Genomic DNA, 19840 nt, shown 5'->3' with positions numbered 1-19840 from the left:
GAGATCGGAGCTGAAAATGTGTTGCTGGAAAAGCGCAGCAGGTCAGGCAGCATCCAAGGAGCAGGAGAATCGACGTTTCGGGCATGAGCTCTTCTTCAGGATTGAGGAGAGTGTGCCAAGCAGGCTAAGATAAAAGGTAGGGAGGAGGGACTTGGGGGAGGGGTGTTGGAAATGTGATAGGTGGAAGGAGGTCAAGATGAGGGTGATAGGCCGGAGTGGGGCAGGGGGCGGAGAGGTCAGGAAGAAGATTGCAGGTTAGGAAGGTGGTGCTGAGTTTGAGGGTTGGGACTGAGACAAGGTCGGGGGAGGGGAAATGAGGAAACTGGAGAAATCGGAGTTCATCCCTTGTAGTTGAAGGGTTCCTAGGCGGAAGATGAGGTGATCTTCCTCCAGCTGTCGTGTTGCTATGGTCTGACGATGGAGGAGTCCAAGGACCTGCATGTCCTTGGTGGAGTGGGAGGGGGAGTTGAAGTGTTGAGCCACGTGGTGGTTGGGTTGGTTGGTCCGGGTGTCCCAGAGATGTTGGCGCACCGACCTTTACACCGCTGAGGCTAAACGCCAGCTCACAGACACCTCCTCCTACTGCCCCCTTGACCATGACCCCACCTCCCACCACCAAACCATCATCTCCCAACCATCCATAACCTCATCACCTCAGGGGATCTCCCATTCACCGCTTCCAACCTCATAGTCCCACAACCTCACACCGCCCGTTTCTACCTCCTGCCCCAAAACCACAAACCTGACTGCCCCATCCGAACCATTGTCTCAGCCTGCTCCTGCCCCACCAAACTCATCTCTGCATACCTCGACAAGGTCCTGTCCCTCTTAGTCTAAGAACTCCCCACCTACGTTCGGGACACCATCCACGCCCTCCACCTCCTCCATGATTTTCGCTTCCCTGGTCCCAATGCCTTACCTTCACCATGGACATCCAGTCCCTGTACACCTCCATTCCCCATCACAAAGGACCCAAAGCCCTCCGCCTCTTCCTTTCCCGCCATACCAACCAGTACCCTTCAACTGACATCCTCCTTCGACTGACTGAACTGGTCCTCACTCTGAACAACTTCTCTTTCCAATCCTCCCACTTCCTCCAAACCAAAGGAGTATCCATGGGCACCCGCATGGGCCCCAGCTATGCCTGCCTCTTTGTAGGATATGTGGAACAGTCCATCTTCCACAGCTACACTGGCACCACCCTCCACCTTTTCCTCCGCTACATCGATGACTGTATCGGCGCTGCCTCGTGCTCCCATGAGGAGGTTGAACAGTTCATCCACTTTACCAACACCTTCCACCTTGACCTCAAATTTACCTGGATCATCTCAGACTCCTCCCTCCCCTTCCTAGACCTCTCCATTTCTACCTCGGACGACCGAATCAACACGGACATTTACTATAAACCAACCGACTCCCACAGCTACCTAGACTACACCTCCTCCCAGGTAAAAACAATGACTGCAGATGCTGAAAACCAAATACTGGATTAGTGGTGCTGCTGTGCTCTTCCAGTACCACTAATCCAGTACACCTCTGCCCACCCTGCCCCCTGTAAAAACCCCATCCCATATTCCCAATTCCTTCGTCTCCACCGCATCTGCTCCCAGGAGGACCAGTTCTAATACCAAACAACCCAAATGGCCTCCTTCTTCAAAGACCGCAATTTCCCCCCAGACGTGATCAACGATGCTCTCCACCACATCTCCTCCACTTCCTGCTCCTCCGCCCTTGAGCCCCGCCCCTCCAATTGCCACCAGGACAGAACCCCACTGGTCCTCACCTACCACCCCACCAACCTCCATATACATCGTATCAACCGTCGTCATTTCTGCCATTTCCAAACAGACTCCACCACCAGGGATATATTTCCCTCCCCTCCCCTATCAGCGTTCTGAAAAGACCACTCCCTCCGTGACTTCCTCGTCAGGTCCACACACCCCCACCAACCCGACCTCCACTCCCGGTACCTTCCCCTGCACTGCAAGAAATGCAAAACTTGCGCCCACACCTCCCCCCTTACTTCCCTCCAAGGCCCCAAGGATCCTTCCATATCTGCCACAAATTCACCTGCACCTCTACATGCATCATTTACTGCATTCGCTGCACCCGATGTGGCCTCCTCTATATTGGTGAGACAGGCCGCCTACTTGCAGAATATTTCAGAGAACACCTCTGGGACACCCGGACCAACCAACCCAACCACCCCATGGCTCAACACTTCAACTCCCCCTCCCACTCCACCAAGGACATGCAGGTCCTTGGACTCCTCCATCATCAGACCATAGCAACACAACGGCTGGAGGAAGAGCGCCTCATCTTCCGCCTAGGAACCCTGCAACCACAAGGGATGAACTCAGATTTCTCCAGTTTCATCATTTCCCCTCCCCCGGCCTTGTCTCAGTCCCAACCCTCAAACTCAGCACCACCTTCCTAACCTGCAATCTTCTTCCTGACCTCTCCGCCCCCTGCCCCACTCCGGCCTATCACCCTCAGCTTAACCTCCTTCCACCTATCGCATTTCCAATGCCCCTCCCCCAAGTCCCTCCTCCCTACCTTTTATCTTAGCCTGCTTTGCACACTCTCCTCATTCCTGAAGAAGAGCTCATGCCCAAAATGTTGATTCTCCTGCTCCTTGGATGCTGCCTGACCTGTTTCGCTTTTCCAGCAACACATTTTCAGCTCATGTGTTCCATATCCTAGTTATTTTCTGATTAGCATATTCTCTATTAATCTGAAATCACAGAAGCTAATATGCCTGAGATCCCTTCAAGGAATTAATAATTTTGTTCAGTAAGGCGTTTGACAAGGTTCCCCACGGGAGACTGGCCAGCAAGGTTAGATCTCACAGAATACAGGGAGAATTAGCCATTTGGATACAGAACTGGCTCAGAGGTAGAAGACAGAGGGTTATTTTTCAGACTGGAGGCCTGTGACCAGTGGAGTGCCACAAAGATCGGTGCTGGGTCCTCTACTTTTTGTTATTTAAATAAATGATTGGGATGCGAGCATAAGAGGTATAGTTAGTAAGTTTAGAAGATGCCAAAATTGGAGGTGTCGTGGACAGAGAAGAAGGTTACCTCGGATTACAACAGGATCTGGACCAGATGGGCCAATGGGCTGAGAAGTGGCAGATGGAGATTAATTCAGATAAATGCGAGGTGCTGCATTTTGGGAAAGCAAATCTTAGCAGGACTTACACACTTAATGGTAAAGTCCTAGGGAGTGTTGCTGAACAAAGAGACCTTAGAGTGCAGGTTCATAGCTCCTTGACAGTGGAGTCACAGGTAGATAGGATAGTGAAGAAGGCACTTGATATGCTTTCCTTTCTTGGTCAGAGTATTGAGTGCATGAGTTGGGAGGTCATGTTGTGGCTGTACAAGATATTGGTTAGGCCACTGTTGAAATATTGTGTGCAATTCTGGTCTCCTTCCTATCTGAAAGATGTTGTGAAACTTGAAAGGGTTCAGAAGAGATTTACAAGGATGTTGCCAGGGTTGGAGAATTTCAGCTATAGGGAGAGGCTGAACAGTTTGGGGCTGTTTTCCCTGGAGCGCCGGAGGCTGAGGGGTGACCTTATAGAGGTTTACAAAATTATGAGGGGCTTGGATAGGATAAATAGGCAAAGTCTTTTCCCTGAATTCAGGGAGTCCAGAACTAGAGGGCATAACTTTAGAGTGAGAGGGGAAAGATATAAAAGAGACCTAAGGGACAACTTTTTCACACAGAGGGTGGAACGTGTATGGAGTGAACTGCCAGAGGAAGTGGTGGAGGCTGGTACAATTGCAACATTTAAGAGGCATTTGGATGGGTATATGAATAGGAAGGGTTTGGAGGGATATGGGCTGTTTGCTGGCAGGTGGGACTAGATTGACTTGGGAAATCTGGTCGGCATGGACAGGTTGAACCGAAGGGTCTATTTCCATGCTGTACATCTCTATAACTCTATTTTAGGTTCTCAGTTGAGTAATTGTGCTACTAAATAATGGTAATTAATCCCTTCTGATGATCTAATAAATACTTTGCACACTAATAGGTTAACATCACCTACAAGAAAAACCTAAAAGAATATGTGACATACATGTTGTGAAAACATTTTAAAATGTTAGAACCTGCCTGAACTTTAATCATTGGAATTCCCTCCTAAACTCAGCTTTTCTAACTCTCTTCCTTCATTGAAGACATTGCTTATAACCCACCTTCTTCTCTGACTAAGATCTTGTTAGCTGACTTAATTTGTGCTTATGTACCTTAGCATTATTATTTTTTAAATCTCTTGAAGCACTTTCAGATGTTTGATTAGATGAAAGACATTATGTACATGGTTGTGTCTCACAGCACATGTGCAATGTTATCACTATTTCATGGCATATGAACAAAGGGTATCAAGAATCCATCTTACTGAGTCCTGTCTTCTTGCAGCATGAATGTAGCATTCGAGAGTACATCCAAATTGCCTAGCTTGAGCTCAGAAACACAAGTATCTTTGACTGTAGTCTCTCAGTATAAATTGCAGGAGCTATGTTAAAACTTTCATTGAATTCTTCAGCACTTTATGACACACATTTTGACTTTGTCACAGGAGCTAAAATAAGTACACAGCATTGTCGCTACAGATCATCAGTATGTTTCGCCACATTATATCAATATAGATATTAGTTACTACTAATAAATAGGAGAGGGTGATAAAATTCAATTAGAAAATATGGCTCTAGCTGGAGGGCTAACATTAATACAGATGCAATAGGTTTATAAGTGCATTCCACTTGGCTTCATTCATAATGACTTTCAAAACATTGACACTTCATGAACTTGCAATAAAGACATGATATTTACCCTTACTCATGAAACTGCAATACGAGTTTACCAATATATTGGAGGATGGTGAGCTACTACAACCAATGGCGTACACTGATTTTATCATACTAACTGAACTCCTTCAATGAATTTCATGAACTGCAATACAATTCCAAGTCGATCAGTCTTATACAGCTGAAGTGTTATCAGAAAATTGATCGCAGAAGTGCTCAAGTGATAGCAATCAGGCTCCCATCTAATATATCTGTTTTCAAAAACTAAGACAATTTCTCCTGGCATTTCATGGTTGATTATATTAAGTATTATAGACAAGTATTATAATTAGTCAGTAATATAATGAGATAATACATATTTCATATCAAATTACTAATATCTATGGGTGGTAAAAATTAAAAGTCTACCAAATATAGGAAACAGATGATTTTTAGACAATCTATAATGTCCAAAATAAAGTGTAGAGAAGTACAAACAATTATTATGCCATCAAATGTTTATCCTGCTATTAAGGAAAGACATTTTGCATGTTTAAACTTTTTGTTCAAACTCTTTCATAATTTAAATGATATATTTGACAGAATGTGCTTGCAGTCTCTAATAAATTTATTTCCTTTACAAATTAGTAAGTGAATAATCTTCAGAGTCGTAATAATGTCAAAACTGGATCATGCAGGAAAAGATCATTTTTGGTCAACATGCTGCACCATATCAGTAGCATTTTGGATGCCCTCCCCTCTATGGTGCTTACTGCTTGGCGATCTGGCTAGTAAATTAGATCTTGATCTCTTACATACACTGCAACACATTCCAGGAAACTATATATTGTAATATATTCTAGAAAATACTGCTTTAAGGAATTTCCACACAAATTTTCATCTTTCGGCATCATGGAAGTGGCAGCAAAAGAAATGGAACTCCATAAAGATCAATTATTTTAATGTTTGTCATTGTCAAACTATTCACATTTCTCATTTCGGACAATTTCAAAATTAAAGACTTTTAGCCTGGTACAGCAAACTCAGTTATAAAGTGAAGCAATCACAGATCTGTCCCACCAACATCTTGCACTTTTTGTTTGTAATTAACAATAAATTCTGAGTTAGAGATGGTGCTGTTCTGCAACTCTCTGCCCAGTAGGCTTTTTCAGCCAACAGAAGAAGGGCTCAACCATACCTGTGTCTAAGCTGGATGTGAACCAGAGGAAATAAGCTAATATCTACAATAAATATTAAAACTCTAAAGCGACCTATCTCCTGGAGATTCGGAGCCATCAAAGACAAATCCTGCTGGTTAACCTTTAGATACTGTGATTGTTACTATTGAGGAGAAGGTGAGGGCAACCAGTTACTGACAATACCCTAATAATCCAGACACCCAGGTACTATTATGGGGACTTGGTTGGAACCCTACTAGGACAGATGGCGGAACTTGAATTCAAGAAAACCTGGAATTAAAAGTTTTCTGGTAAGCATGAACCTAATTATAATTTCCATAGAAACCCATCTGGTCCTTTAGGCCAAAACATTAGCCTTTATTACTTGATTTGCATGTGACTTCAGACCCATGCAAAAGTAGTTGAAACTTAACTAATCTTTCTCATGACATGGAAAGCCATTCAGTTTAATCAACCACTAAAATGTCTCCAAAATTGAACAAAACTGAATTAGCCACTTAGCATCTATTAGCCGCTTCTGTGATATAGTGGTTATCAGATTTGCCTTACATGTGAAAAGGCACTGGTCCAAAACTAGGCAGAAACATTTACCTGCATTGCTGGTATCTCAATGGAGAGCTGTTTCCTCATACAGCCTTGATGTTTGACATTATTTGGGGCAGCACAATGGTTCAGTGGTTAGCACTGCTGCGTCACCTCACCAGGGACTCAGGTTTGATTCCAGCCTTGGATGACTGTCTGTGTGGAGTTTGCACATTCTCCCCGTGTCTGCATGGGTTTCCTCCGGGTGCTCTGGTTTCCTCCACAGTCTATGGATATGTAGATTTGGTGAATTAGCCATTCTAAATTGCCCAGAGTGTCTAGGGATGGGATTAGCAGGGATACAGGGTTACAGGGATAATGGATCTAGGTGGGATGCTCTGAAGAGGGTTGTGGTGAGGCCGAATAACCTCTTTCTACACTGTAAGAATTCTATGAATGGCAATGGAAAACTCAGCTCTCATTACCCTGCTATGTCCTCCTTACCAACGTTTGGGAGACAGTACCAAAATTGGGAGAGCTGTCTTGCAGACTAGTCAAGCAACAGCCTTACATAGTCATGCTCAAGGAATCATACTTTAGGTCCCAGGTATCGCCATCAGCATCCCTGGGTATTTCCTGTCCCACCGGCAGGACAGATCCAGCAGAGGTGGCTGGAGGAGGTTGCCCTGGGAGTCCTCAACATTGACTCCAAATTCTGTGAAGCTTCATGGCATCAGGTTAAAGATGGACAAGGAATCCTCCTGTTGATTGCCACGTGTAACACAGCTCAGCTGATGAAACAGGACTCCTCCACATTGAACACCACTTGAAAGAAGAACAAACGGTGGCCTGGGTGCAGCATGTAGTCTGTGCACATTGCTAAGAGTGGCTCAACAGCACCAGTACTGACTAAGATGGTTGAATCCTAAAGAATATAACTGCAAGATTGGGTGAGCAGCTGGTAGTGAGGGGAGCAACAAGAGGGAAAAATATACTTGACCTCATCCTCACCAGTCTGTCTGCCACAGATGCATGTATCCATGACGACATTTGTCAGAGTGACAACCACACAGTCTTTGTGGTATTCAAATCAAGAATACCCTCCCACATGCCACAACATACTGCACAATTACCATATTGAATGAGATAAACATCAAGCTGTTCCAGTAACTAAAGACAGCTATCTAGGAGGCACAGTAGGACCGCAAAAGCAGCAGAATTCTACTCCAGCACAATTTGCCACCTTATGGCCCAGCATATCTCCAACTCTATCATTGCTATCAAGTCCTAGATCAATGAAAAGTGCAAGAGAGCAATCGAGGAGCAGCACCAAGCAGACCTAAAAGTTATATGTCAACCTGGTGAAGCTATACAACAGGACTAGTGTGTACTAAACACCATAAGTAGCAAGTGATACACAATTTAAACAATTCCACAATGATTGGATCAAATCTAAGTTCAACAGTCCTACCACATCCATGGTGAATGGTGGTGGAAAATTAAACAAAACACTGGAGGAGGAGTTTCTACTGATAGACCCATCCTCAAATGGAGGGAGACCAGCACATGATTGCACAAGATATGGCATTTAGAATAGTCTTCAGTCAGAAATGTTGAGTGGGTGATTCATATCAGCAACCTCCTAAGGCCCTCAGCATCACAAATGTTAGTATACCTGTGACTCCACTTTCAAGGAGCTATGAACCTGCACTCCAAGGTCTCTTTGTTCAGCAACACGCCCTAGGACTTTACCATTAAGTGTATAAGTCCTTCTAAGATTTGCTTTTTCAAAATGCAGCAGCTCGCATTTATCTGAATTAAACTCCATCTGCCACTTCTCAGCCCATTGGCCCATCTGATAAAGATCCTGTTGTAATCTGAGGTAATCTTCTTCACTGCCCACTACACCTCCAATTTTGATGTCATCTGCAAACTTACTAACTATATCTCTTATGCTTACATCAAAATCATTTACATAATGACGTAAAATTGAGGACCTAGCACCGATCCCTGTGGCATTCCACTGGTCACAGGCCGCCAGTCTGAAAAACAACACTTCACCACCTCCAGCTGTCTTCTACCTTTGAGCCAGTTCTGTATCTAAACGGCTAGTTCTCCCTGTATTCCGTGAGATCTAACCTTGCTAACTCCCATGGGTAACCTTGTCGAACACCTTACTGAAGTCAATATAGATCACATCTACTGCTCTGCCCACTATCTACAAGACACAGGTCAGGAGCATGATGGAATAGTCTCCACTTGGCTCGATGAGTGCAACTGTAAACCCACTCAAATAGCTTGACACCATTCAGAACAAAACAGCCCACTTATTTGCCACTACATCCAAAAATATTCACTCCCTCCACAACCAACGCTCAGTAGCAGCAGTGTGTACCATCTACAAGATGCTCTGTAGAAAATCAACAAAGTTCCTGAGACAGCACCTTTCAAATCCAGGCAGTTCTATTTAAAAGGACAAGGGCAGCAGGAATATGGGAACAACAGGTTCCTTCTCTAACACACCCATCATCCTGGTTTAGAAATATATCGCTTCCTTCAGTCGCTGAGGAAGGAAGTTGGAAGCATCATTCATGCAGATGCAAAAAACATTGAGAAACTGGGAGTATGAATTTAAATCATTACCAGAAACAACCTATGAGGAAGTTTATTGAAGTATAGTGAAGGGATGCTCTAACTCTTCGTCCATGAACGTTTATTTCTCGACTGTATATAAACCTGGATTTTAGATATTTGTTTTAGATTTAGTAAAATTCATATTGTTTGAGAGATTTTTTAAAATAGTGTATGTTTTGCTAGTTTATAAAGGGAAAGAGAACTTTCTTTATATGCTGACTTTAAAAAAGAACCAGTTTTTACTACCACTGTGCCAATTTGAAGCCATTTTGTATTCCTTTACTTGTATATTAATTAAGGTTTATTATGTAATTAGCAACCAGGCAGAAATATATAATTGACAATGTAATGTACCTCATTAAGCTTTAATTCAAAAAATGTTAAAAATAATCAAGTCATTATGTTAAGGGCGAGTTATGTTTAAAAGGCTTATAGTTTAAAAGTACTCACTTTGTTTTCTGAGCTTTTGGAAGTACATCACAAGTCTGCTAAGTCACATAGAGGTCAGTTTCATTCTAGCCTTAACTGTCTCAATGCTGAAACAAACACTAATCAATTGTAGGAAATAAGGCAATATTGTTCTTTTGGATTAATAATATTCACAAACAGTAAAACTCCAATAGAAACAAACTGATAATTAAATTGACCAATTACAAAATTACACAAATATGGTCGGAGATGATATATTGATAATTTAAAGGATAAAAATAAAGGCTTTAAGCAATACTTTTGCTAGCCAATCACATGTAGGATGCTTCCAAAGGCAGTATCTGAAAAAATTAATATTAATGAAGCAATCCAGGGAACCTACAACCTGTTATCAGCCTGATCATGGACTGAAGGTGTAAAAGACTTCTGTTTTAATAAGTATCTTTTTCCCCTATTAAAATAAACTTTTTCTTTCAAACTTTTTCTTTCAAGAATCCATTTTTGGCTGCTGCCAATACCTTGTCCGTACTCATGTTGATTTGTTTTTTTTTGAGTTACTGTAAGTTAATACTGTAAGATTTGGAGGTAGATAGGATAGTGAAGAAGGCATTTGGTATGCTTTCCTTTATTGGTCAGAGTAGTGAGTATAGGAGTTGGGAGATCATGTTGTGGCTGTACAGGACGTTAGTTAGGCCACTTTTGGAATATTATATGCAATTCTGGTCTCCTTCCTATCAGAAAGATGTTGTGAAATTTGAAAGGGTTCAGAAAAGGTTTACAAAGATTTTGCCAGGTTTGGAAGATTTGAGCTATAGGGAGAGGTTGAATAGGATGGGGCTGTTTTCCCTGGAGCATTGGAGACTGAGGGGTGACCTTATTAAGGTTAATAAAATCATGAAGGGCATAGATAGGATAAATAGACAAAGTATTTTCCCTGGTGTGGGTGAGTCTAGAACTAGCAGGCATAGGTTTAGAGTGAGAGGGAAAAGATATAAAAGAGACCTCAGCGTCAACTTTTTCATGCAGAGGGTGGTATGCATATGGAATGAGCTACCAGAGTAACTGGTGGAGGCTGGTACAGTTGCAACATTTTAAAGGCATCTGGATGGGTATATGAAAAGGAAGGGTTTGGAGGGATATGGGTTGGTGGTAGCAAGTGGAAGTAGATTAGGTTGGGATATCTGATTGGCATAGACGGGTTGGACCAAAGGGTCTGTTTCCATGCCGTACATCTCTATGACTCTCTGACTCAGTGAAAAGGAACATTATGATGAGGAAAGGAAACTGCAAGAGGTGTAAACAAGTTGAATGGTTGGGCAAAAACTTAGCAGATGGAGTTAAAGTAGGAAAGTGTAAGGCCATGCACTTAGATAGGAAGAATAAATTTTAAAATGTAGAGAGACTCCAAAAAGGTGCAATTCTTTAGTATTCAATGTGCTTTCTTACGAGCAAAGGTCATGAGGTTTTAGTTTCTTTCAAGGGAATGATCTCTCAGAGAACCTTATTTGAGGTATTTACTCTTAATATCTATTTCAGCTGGTCACAGTTTATTTTGGTGAAAGTGAGAACTGCAGATGCTGGAAACCAGAGTTTAGATCAGAATGGTGCTGGAAAAGCACAGCACGTCAGGCAGCATCCAAGCAGCAGGAAGATCAATGCTTCGGGCAAAAGCCCTTCATCAGGAAGTGGTTAGCCCTTTGAAATTAAAAATAGGTTGTTCAGACTGCTCCCTTAAATTGCAAATGTTTCAGGGACTAACTCATACAGCCCAGGAAAGCCTGTTTTACAGTGTAATCCTCAGAACCTCCTCTCACAGGGAAGCATAAATTCCAAGTGTTCTACCTGTCAATTTACTTCCAATGCACAATGTTCAGCTTGCCTTCAGCCAATTTATTTGTTTTACTATTTTGACATTCAGTAAACAAAGCAGCTCTGCTAATGCTCAACAAATGTAATTTCACTTACTTTGTTTAAGTCATTGTTTTTACATATAGTAACCCACATACCTGGCAGTCTATGTTTACCATGGACAGTGTTGATTCATTTCTCAACTTGCCTCTTTTCTTGAGAACAAACAATTTCTCTTTCAACCATTGTTACATCGTTGCATTTTATTCCTAATGTTAGTTTTGGTTGTTATTGCATCATTCAGCAGACAACTGTGTTATTAATTGTGAATACGTATCTATGATTTTAATGAAAGGGCACAAGCCGTTCCTCAGGACTGCTCATGTTCACTTGCTATAACAATGTCAGAAGCGCAAGCAAAACTCCACTTATTTGGATGAACTTATTGCCCTGTTTATTTCTGATAAAGCTGTGGTGAAACAGCAGACGCAATCCTGAGGTAATGCCTATTTTGTGTCTTCCAAATATAGCATCGTTTCCAACTAACGTCTAGGTCCAGGTTCTTTTTATTCATTGAGTATTTCAATTTAGTTCTTGATATGCTGTTAATTAGAGTCAGTCATAGAAAGAAAGTCATAAATCGAAAGCCTAATTGTTCCTATTGTAATAAAATAGGACATCATTCAGAATGCTATACTTCACAAGGAATTATCATAGAATATTTGGAGTTTGCAACAATGAATCCAAAAATGGAATTAGAGCAGAAAATACAATAGAACAAATTGTGACCTTAACTGCAACTAGTAAAGTGAAGGTAAAAACTGAGATTGCTGCAAGGATAATGAAAAGAGTTGGTAAGAGAAATGAAGGATTTTTATCACAAGTGAACATAACCCCTTTTTATTCCACTGATGCCACTAAAGTATAAATACTTTAAGAGACACAGGAGCTACTCAAACTCATTTTCTGGAGGATAAAGTTTTCCCTCTAAAGAGTGAAATGAAATCTAAAGTGTTAATAAACAAGCTTAGTCGAGATTATAACCCAGTTCAAGTGTATAAAGTAAAATTAGAATGTGACTTTGTTAACCAGAACAGTGGTAGTAGGAGTTGTTAAGAAATTCCTTGGAAGTGGAGTTGACTTATTTGGCCAGAGTAAAAGTTGTAGTTTATCAAGGAGTATAGTCAATAGTACATCAAGGGAAATTCAAAAGTGGTTGAGAGATGGAACAGTTGCAAAAATAAATTCCTGGAATTCTTCCATCATATATCTTGACCCAATCAAGAGTTAAACAAAGTCTATTACCTTAGATGAGAATAATATCACAAGCAGATGGAGCATACCTGAAACTTTATTCAAAGAAGAGATAATTCAAATGAAGTATTTGGTTTGGGGCTGAAGGAGTTCTGGTGAGGAAATAAGGCATCCTCATGGATCTGGAGATGAGGAAAGGATGACTGTACATCAGACTATGGTTCGACCCAAATATCCTTAGCAGATATTGTGAGTAACACAAGGCAGGACTTGTCGGACTCCAATACTGAAAACAGCCTCATAAATCTTTTCTGAACATGCAAAAATTCAAGTACTGATAAACAAGCATTTAATCTGGTCAACACCTCATAAGGATAGAGTGCAATTCTGTAAAACATACTAGTTATGTCAGATAGTAAGCAAATCTCAAAAAGTAATCAAACCAGGATCTAAAATAGTTAAATCAGTTTTTTGAAAAGTGATTCATTCAAGTGTAAGTTAATTTTGTAGGACCAATACCAAAAATGAAAGTAAACACCACTATATCTTTACAATTATGGATATGGCAAGTTATTCTGGATGTAAGTTTGCACACTGAGCTGGAAGGTTCATTTTCAGATGTTTTGTCACCATACTAGGTAACATCATCAGTGACCCTCTGGTTAAGCATTGGTGTTATGACCCACTTTATATTTATGTATTAAGGTTTCCTTGGGTTGGTGATGTCATTTCCTGTTGCAATGTCATTTCTTGTTCTGTTTTCTCAGCGGGTGGTAAATGGGATCCAAGTCAATTTGTTTGTTGATACAGTTCTGGTTGGAATGCCATGCTTCTAGGATTTCTCATGCATGTCTCTGCCTGGCATATCCTAGGATGGATGTGTTGTCCCAGTCGAAGTGGTGTCCTACATCATCTGTATGTGAGGATACTAGTGATAGTGGATCATGTCTTTTTGTGGCTAATAGAGGGTCATGTATCCAGGCAGATAGTTTTCTGCCTGCAGACAAGAAAGATTTCTTAGCAGCATTAGAAACAACACTGAAAGACAACAAAATTACAGAATAAACACAGCAAACCATCAGACAAACAGTCGCACCAACATTAAACAGGAAAAAGGAAGGAAACACACTCAACACACAAGAAAGGAAAGTGCTAGAAGGACTCAAAAAAAAAAATCATTGTTGTCCTACCTGCAGACTAAGGACACTTGAAAGTCATTTTAAACTAAACAGACTACACTGAGAAAGCGAACACATTGCTTGCAGATACTGACATTTATACCAACAGGTGGCAATAGACCCGACCCCACAACCAGAGAACTAAATTACAGCCCAACTCAAAAAACTTCAGAAATCTGGAGAATTAAAAAGACAGACCTCCAAAACTGAAACCAGATGGATCCAACACACCATGATTCTACAGACTACCCAAAATTCACAAACCAGGAGCACCCCACCCCAGACTCATAGTCTTGTTACTTGGAACACCAACATAAAGATTAGCCAAGCAGCTACACCAAACAATTAAACACTAAGTACAAGACTTACACCATTCTATTCACTCCACCCAAGAATTCCTGAACACCATCAAAGACACCAACATAGAAGAGGATAAAATAATGGTCTCCTTTGATGTAATAGCCTTGGTCACATCTATCAATATCAACCTGGCCAAGGAAACACTGACTACACTATTAGAAAAACTAAAGACACATACACCAAACACCATCAATTCCATCAGCAAAGACAACATCATCAAGCTAGTGGACCTATTCCTTACCAACCATTTCACTTTCAATAACAAAACCTACAAACAAATCAATGGAACACCCATGGTATCTCCGATATCAGGTTTCTTAGCAGAGGCAGTAATGCAGAGATTCAAACAAACAGCTCTGCCAACTATCCAACCCAAATTTTGGGTTTGCTACGTGGGTAATACCTTTGTCATCACTAAACAAAACAAATTAGAGGAAACCTTCAAGACCACAAATAATATCCTTACCAGCAAAAAATTTGCAAAAGAGATGGAAAATAACAACAAGCTGCCAGCCTCAGATGTCACAGTAGAGTGAACAGCCAATGGGGAACTTTAAACCAGCATCTACAGGAAAACAACATATACGGACCAAATACTGAACTGCAGAAGCAATCATCCCAACACCCACAAACGAAGCTGCATTAGAACATTATTTCAACAAGCCACCACACGCTGTAGCACAGAGGAACTATGAAGAGCAGAGGAAAATTACCTAAACAGCATAGTCAAAAGAACGGGTTTCCAATTGACACAATCTACTGACTTCTCAGCAACAAACCCAAACAAGCAGCCAAAATGTGTCCAGAAACCTTAGCCACTCTCCCCTACAAAGACATCTCAGAAATGACTACCAGGCTACTCAGACCTCTTGGCAGCATGGCAGCCTTAACAACACACTAAAACAGCAGCTATTGAACTTAAAAGATCCTATACAGACAACAAGCAAAACAAACATCATTTACAAGATACTTTGCAAGAACTGTAACAAAAACTACAATTGGACAACCAGACAGAAAACTAACCACCAAAGTACATGGTCATCAACCAGCTAGAAAAAGACATTACCCATTATCACAAGTATCCTTACATACAGATGAGGTAGGACAACACTTTGACTGGGACAACACATCCATCCTCGGACAAGCCAGAGACATGCACATGAATGCTTAGAAACATGGCATTCCAACTGGAACTCTATCAACAAACAAATCAACTTGGACCACACTTACCATCATCTAAAAAAAACAGGAAATGACATCACACCATGAAATGACATCACCAACCCAAGGAAACCTAAAGACATAAATAAAAACAGGTCATAGCACCAGTGCCTCACTAGACGCTCACAGATGATGTTACCTCATATGGTGACAAAATGTATGAAAATGAACCTTCCAGCTCAGCTAGCAAACTTACATCCAGAATCTCAAACTGAGCTACAACTCTTCTCAAAAGTCAATGACAACTTAATTTCTAAAAGCTGTTCTCTTTAGGACATCCAGCTCAGATGGTAATCAAAAAATTATGTTTATTATAATTTGTCACGGACTACCAATTGAAATACAATCTAACTAAGGTTCTAACTTTATGTCTACAATTTTTTTTCAGGACATAATCAGCAGTCTGGGTATAAAGCAGTTAAAGTCTATCATCTACCATTTACAAACACAGGGTGCCTTAGATATTATCAAACTTTCAAAAAAATTGAATACTTTTGTTACATATACCAACAGGATTGGAAGAAAAAGGGTTAGATTTCTTAATCTTTGCTTCCACATTTAGTCTATTCAAATTAGCCTGTTGAGTTGGTGACTGGTTAGCTCTGTTGGCTGGACAGCTGGTTTGTAGTTCACTGTGATACTGATAGTGTGGGTTTGATTCCTACTGAGGTTGCTATAAAGGTGCTGCCTTCTCAGTTTCCCTGAATTGTGGTTACCCTCAAGTTAAACACTCTAATCAGGGAGTGGGACTGTGATGACTTTAGATTTACCGTCATAAGAGAAAAGTTCCATTAAAATTGATTAAGAGGAAGTTTTAAGTGCAAAAGACAAATCCATATCGTTGGATTATGTGTTCACAATTTAACGACAGATTCACAGGATCATGTAAAGTAACACAATAAAATTGAAAAAAACGTCACATCCACAAACAAAGGAATAGAAGACAAACATGCCACAGCTTGGACATTTTAAGCAGGGGATAAACTACTGGTGTTAGTATTTTCATAGTATGAACCTCTGGATACAAGTTTAAATGGTGCATACAAGATAATTAGATGGGTTAGTAAAGTGACTTATCTGATTGATACTCCTGACTGCAGAAAGAGAATCAATAATGTAATGTGAACACTTGGAAGAAGTGAAGAAGGTAAGACAGAGCAACATGAAGGATGGTAAAAATAGTGGAGGATGATAAAGACAGTAAGAGTGAGGTGGAAGAAGAGGTAAAATGTTCACAAAGCAAACATCCTACAATCCAACTAACCAAAAAGGAAGCACTGGGCAGTTAGATAAAATATTATCATATTTAGAGGAAGCACAATAGGAAGACCTAATAAATTTACTTAGAAAATTCATGTAAAACTTCAGAGAAGCACCTGGATGTATTATGTGATTTATACATGATGTGGACATAGGAGAATCAGTGGCATGACAAAACATCCACATCAAGCCTCGATAAACAGGCCTGGTTGGAAACAGAGATTCCTTAAATGCTACAAAATCATTTGATTGAACCGAGCAAAATGAGCTGGAGTTCACTTTTGTTTTGGTTATTAATCTGAATAGGTTAACTAGGTTCAGTAGACATTATAAAAAGAGAAGGCAGTATCAAAAACAGACTTCTACCCAAATGCTCAGTTAAATGTATGCATTGGCAGATTTGGCAGTGCTTCATTTATTTTTTACAAAATTGTTCTCTTAAGGGATGCGGACAAGTACCACTAACATCAAAAGCTAAACATATCCACCTTTATTACACTGAATAGTTTATATAAATGTCAAATGATGCTATTTGAGTTTTAAAATGCCCCAGCTACATTACAAAGCCTTATGAAACAAGTAATAGCTAAATTTCAAAACTGTGTTTTATTTAGACAATGTCATAAATGCAATAATACATAGAAATCTGATGATACAATGGCTTTAAGAGTCATATTTTGTCCTCTTTATTTATGAAGAGAGGTTGAGACAGAGCTGTTGAGGTTTGAAGCTGCTATACACTTCTACCTGCTTTTGCATGTGCTCAAGATTTCCCTCTGTCTCAGAGTTTTCTCTTGATTTCCTTTCCTCCTGTTCTGGACAATTGCATGTGAAAAAATCTGTTTCTACTGAATTTACTTTTGCCATGTGTTTATAGAATGTTACTATTTAGGAACAGTTGTCGTTTAGTGGTTAAATAATCTATTATTCTATCAAGTTTTCCAAAAGAGTTAAGTTATTACAAATCTTACTTCTTTTGTTTGTATTTTAACGATAGTGTAAGAATAATTTTGCTTCAAGCCTCATAGTTTGACCAAACGAATTGCATCAGAGCACGATGCCTTACATTTGCTTTTAAAAATAAGAAAACATTGGGGTCTAAACCATCTTCTTAATATATTTTGTGGGGGTTTGGTGTGGTCCATAACAGGAAGAATATGAAATGCATTTGAAACGCCTGTTTAAACTACTTCAGTTAACTGACCTCATCAGTGGTAGTCTGGCACAGTGACCTCTACACTGCTGAAGCCAGACACCAACTCAAGGACACCTCTTCCTACCGCCCCCTTGACCATGACCCCAACCCCCATCACCAAACCATCATCTCCCAGACCATACAGAACCTCATCACCTCAGGAGATCTCCCACCCACAGCTTCCAACCTCATAGTTTGGGAACCCCGCACTGCCCGTTTCCACAAGCCTGCCACCGCAGGAATTGCAAAACTTGCGGCCACACCTACTCCCTCACCTCCATCCAAGGCCCTAAAGGAGCCTTCCACATCAATCAAAAGTTTACCTGCACATCCACCAATATCATTTATTGTATCTGTTGCTCCCGATGCACTCTCCTCTACATTGGGGAGACTGGACGTCTCCTAGCAGAGCGCTTTAGGGAACATCTCTGGGACACCCACACCAATCAACCACACCACCCTGTGGCCCAACATTTCAACTCCCCTTCCCACTCAGCCGAGGACATGGAGGCCCTGGGCCTCCTTCACCGCCGCTCCCTCACCACCAGATGCCTGGAGAAAGAACACCTCATCTTCCTCCTCGGAACATTTCAACCCCCGGGCATCAATGTGGACTTCAACAGTTTCCTCATTTCCCCTTCCCCCATCTCACCCCAGTTCCAAACTTCCAGCTCAGCACTGTCCCCATGACTTGTCCTACCTGCCTATCTTCTTTTCCACCTATCCACTCCACCCTCCTCCCCGACCTATCACATTCATCCCCTTCCCCACTCACCTATTGTACTCTATGCTACTTTCTCCCCATCCCCGCCCTCCTCTCATTTATCTCTCCAGCCTTCAGGCACTCTGCCTGTATTCCTGATGAAGGGCTTTTGCCCAAAACGTTGATTTTACTGCTCCTCGGATGCTGCCTGAACTGCTGTGCTTTTCCAGCACCACTAATCCAGAATCATCACTATTGTTGCCAAGAGTGAATTCACAAAAGCAAGGGTAACCTACTTACCATGTGTCATAGGACTGGGGTAGGTCTTGTCAAGAATGACAAAACAAAGGCTCTGATAAACATCCCCCTTTCCAAAACTACATGGAAATCATTAAAGTTTTGAGTACAAGTGGATTCAATCTCAAATTTGTGTTTCACTTCAGCACAATAGCTGTACTTTTGAAAATGTGTTTCTAAAATAGGCAATGCTGATACAGTTAGCATATGGCAAACAATCTTCTGCTGATCAATTCTAATAAATGAACCAAGTATCTGATTTTATGAAACATTTTCAAATGGAAATTGGTGCTTGTGACTTCGAGCTAGGTGCAGTCTTTTTTTGGAGTATAATTTGCAAGTTGGGAACAGAATTGTTGCAAGTCAGGAATAGAGAAGCCAGTGGATACTTTTTTTAAGAAATGAAGCTAATATTAAAAGGATACTCGAAGGTAGAAAATAAGCCTTTTGGATTATTATGGGTACTTCAATATTTTGAAGTTTATGTTCAATGTCTGCAAGCACAAGTCAAAAACAATGTTCCCTCGAAGCAACAGGTGCTTGGAGGCTCTGTACATGCTGCACATGTGCCATTCAGTATGCAGATGCATTGACTTCTGGCTCCATAGGTCACTGCTGAACACAGACCTCAGAGGACCACATTGTGGCAGCAAAAATCAGAGGGAATGTAGGCCAAACATGTGATGGAACACTCTCCGCTTACTTCAATGGGTGCAGTTCTAACAACGTTCAGGAAGCTGAACACCATTCTGGACAAAGTGTCCAGCTTGATTAGCACCCCAGCTAACACTTACAGCAGTCATTCCCTTCACCACTGATGCTTGGCAGTGGCACATAGTATCTACAGGATGCACTACATCAAAAAACCAAGGCTCCTTAGGAAGCATTTTTCAAACTTGTGACCTCTATCACCTAGAAGGACAAATGCAGCCTGAATCAGTCCCAGAACT

The sequence above is a fragment of the Chiloscyllium punctatum genome, chromosome 9 (assembly GCF_047496795.1).
Source record: "Chiloscyllium punctatum isolate Juve2018m chromosome 9, sChiPun1.3, whole genome shotgun sequence".
In the NCBI taxonomy this organism is placed as follows: Eukaryota; Metazoa; Chordata; class Chondrichthyes; order Orectolobiformes; family Hemiscylliidae; genus Chiloscyllium; species Chiloscyllium punctatum.
This window is presented reverse-complemented; position numbering follows the sequence as displayed.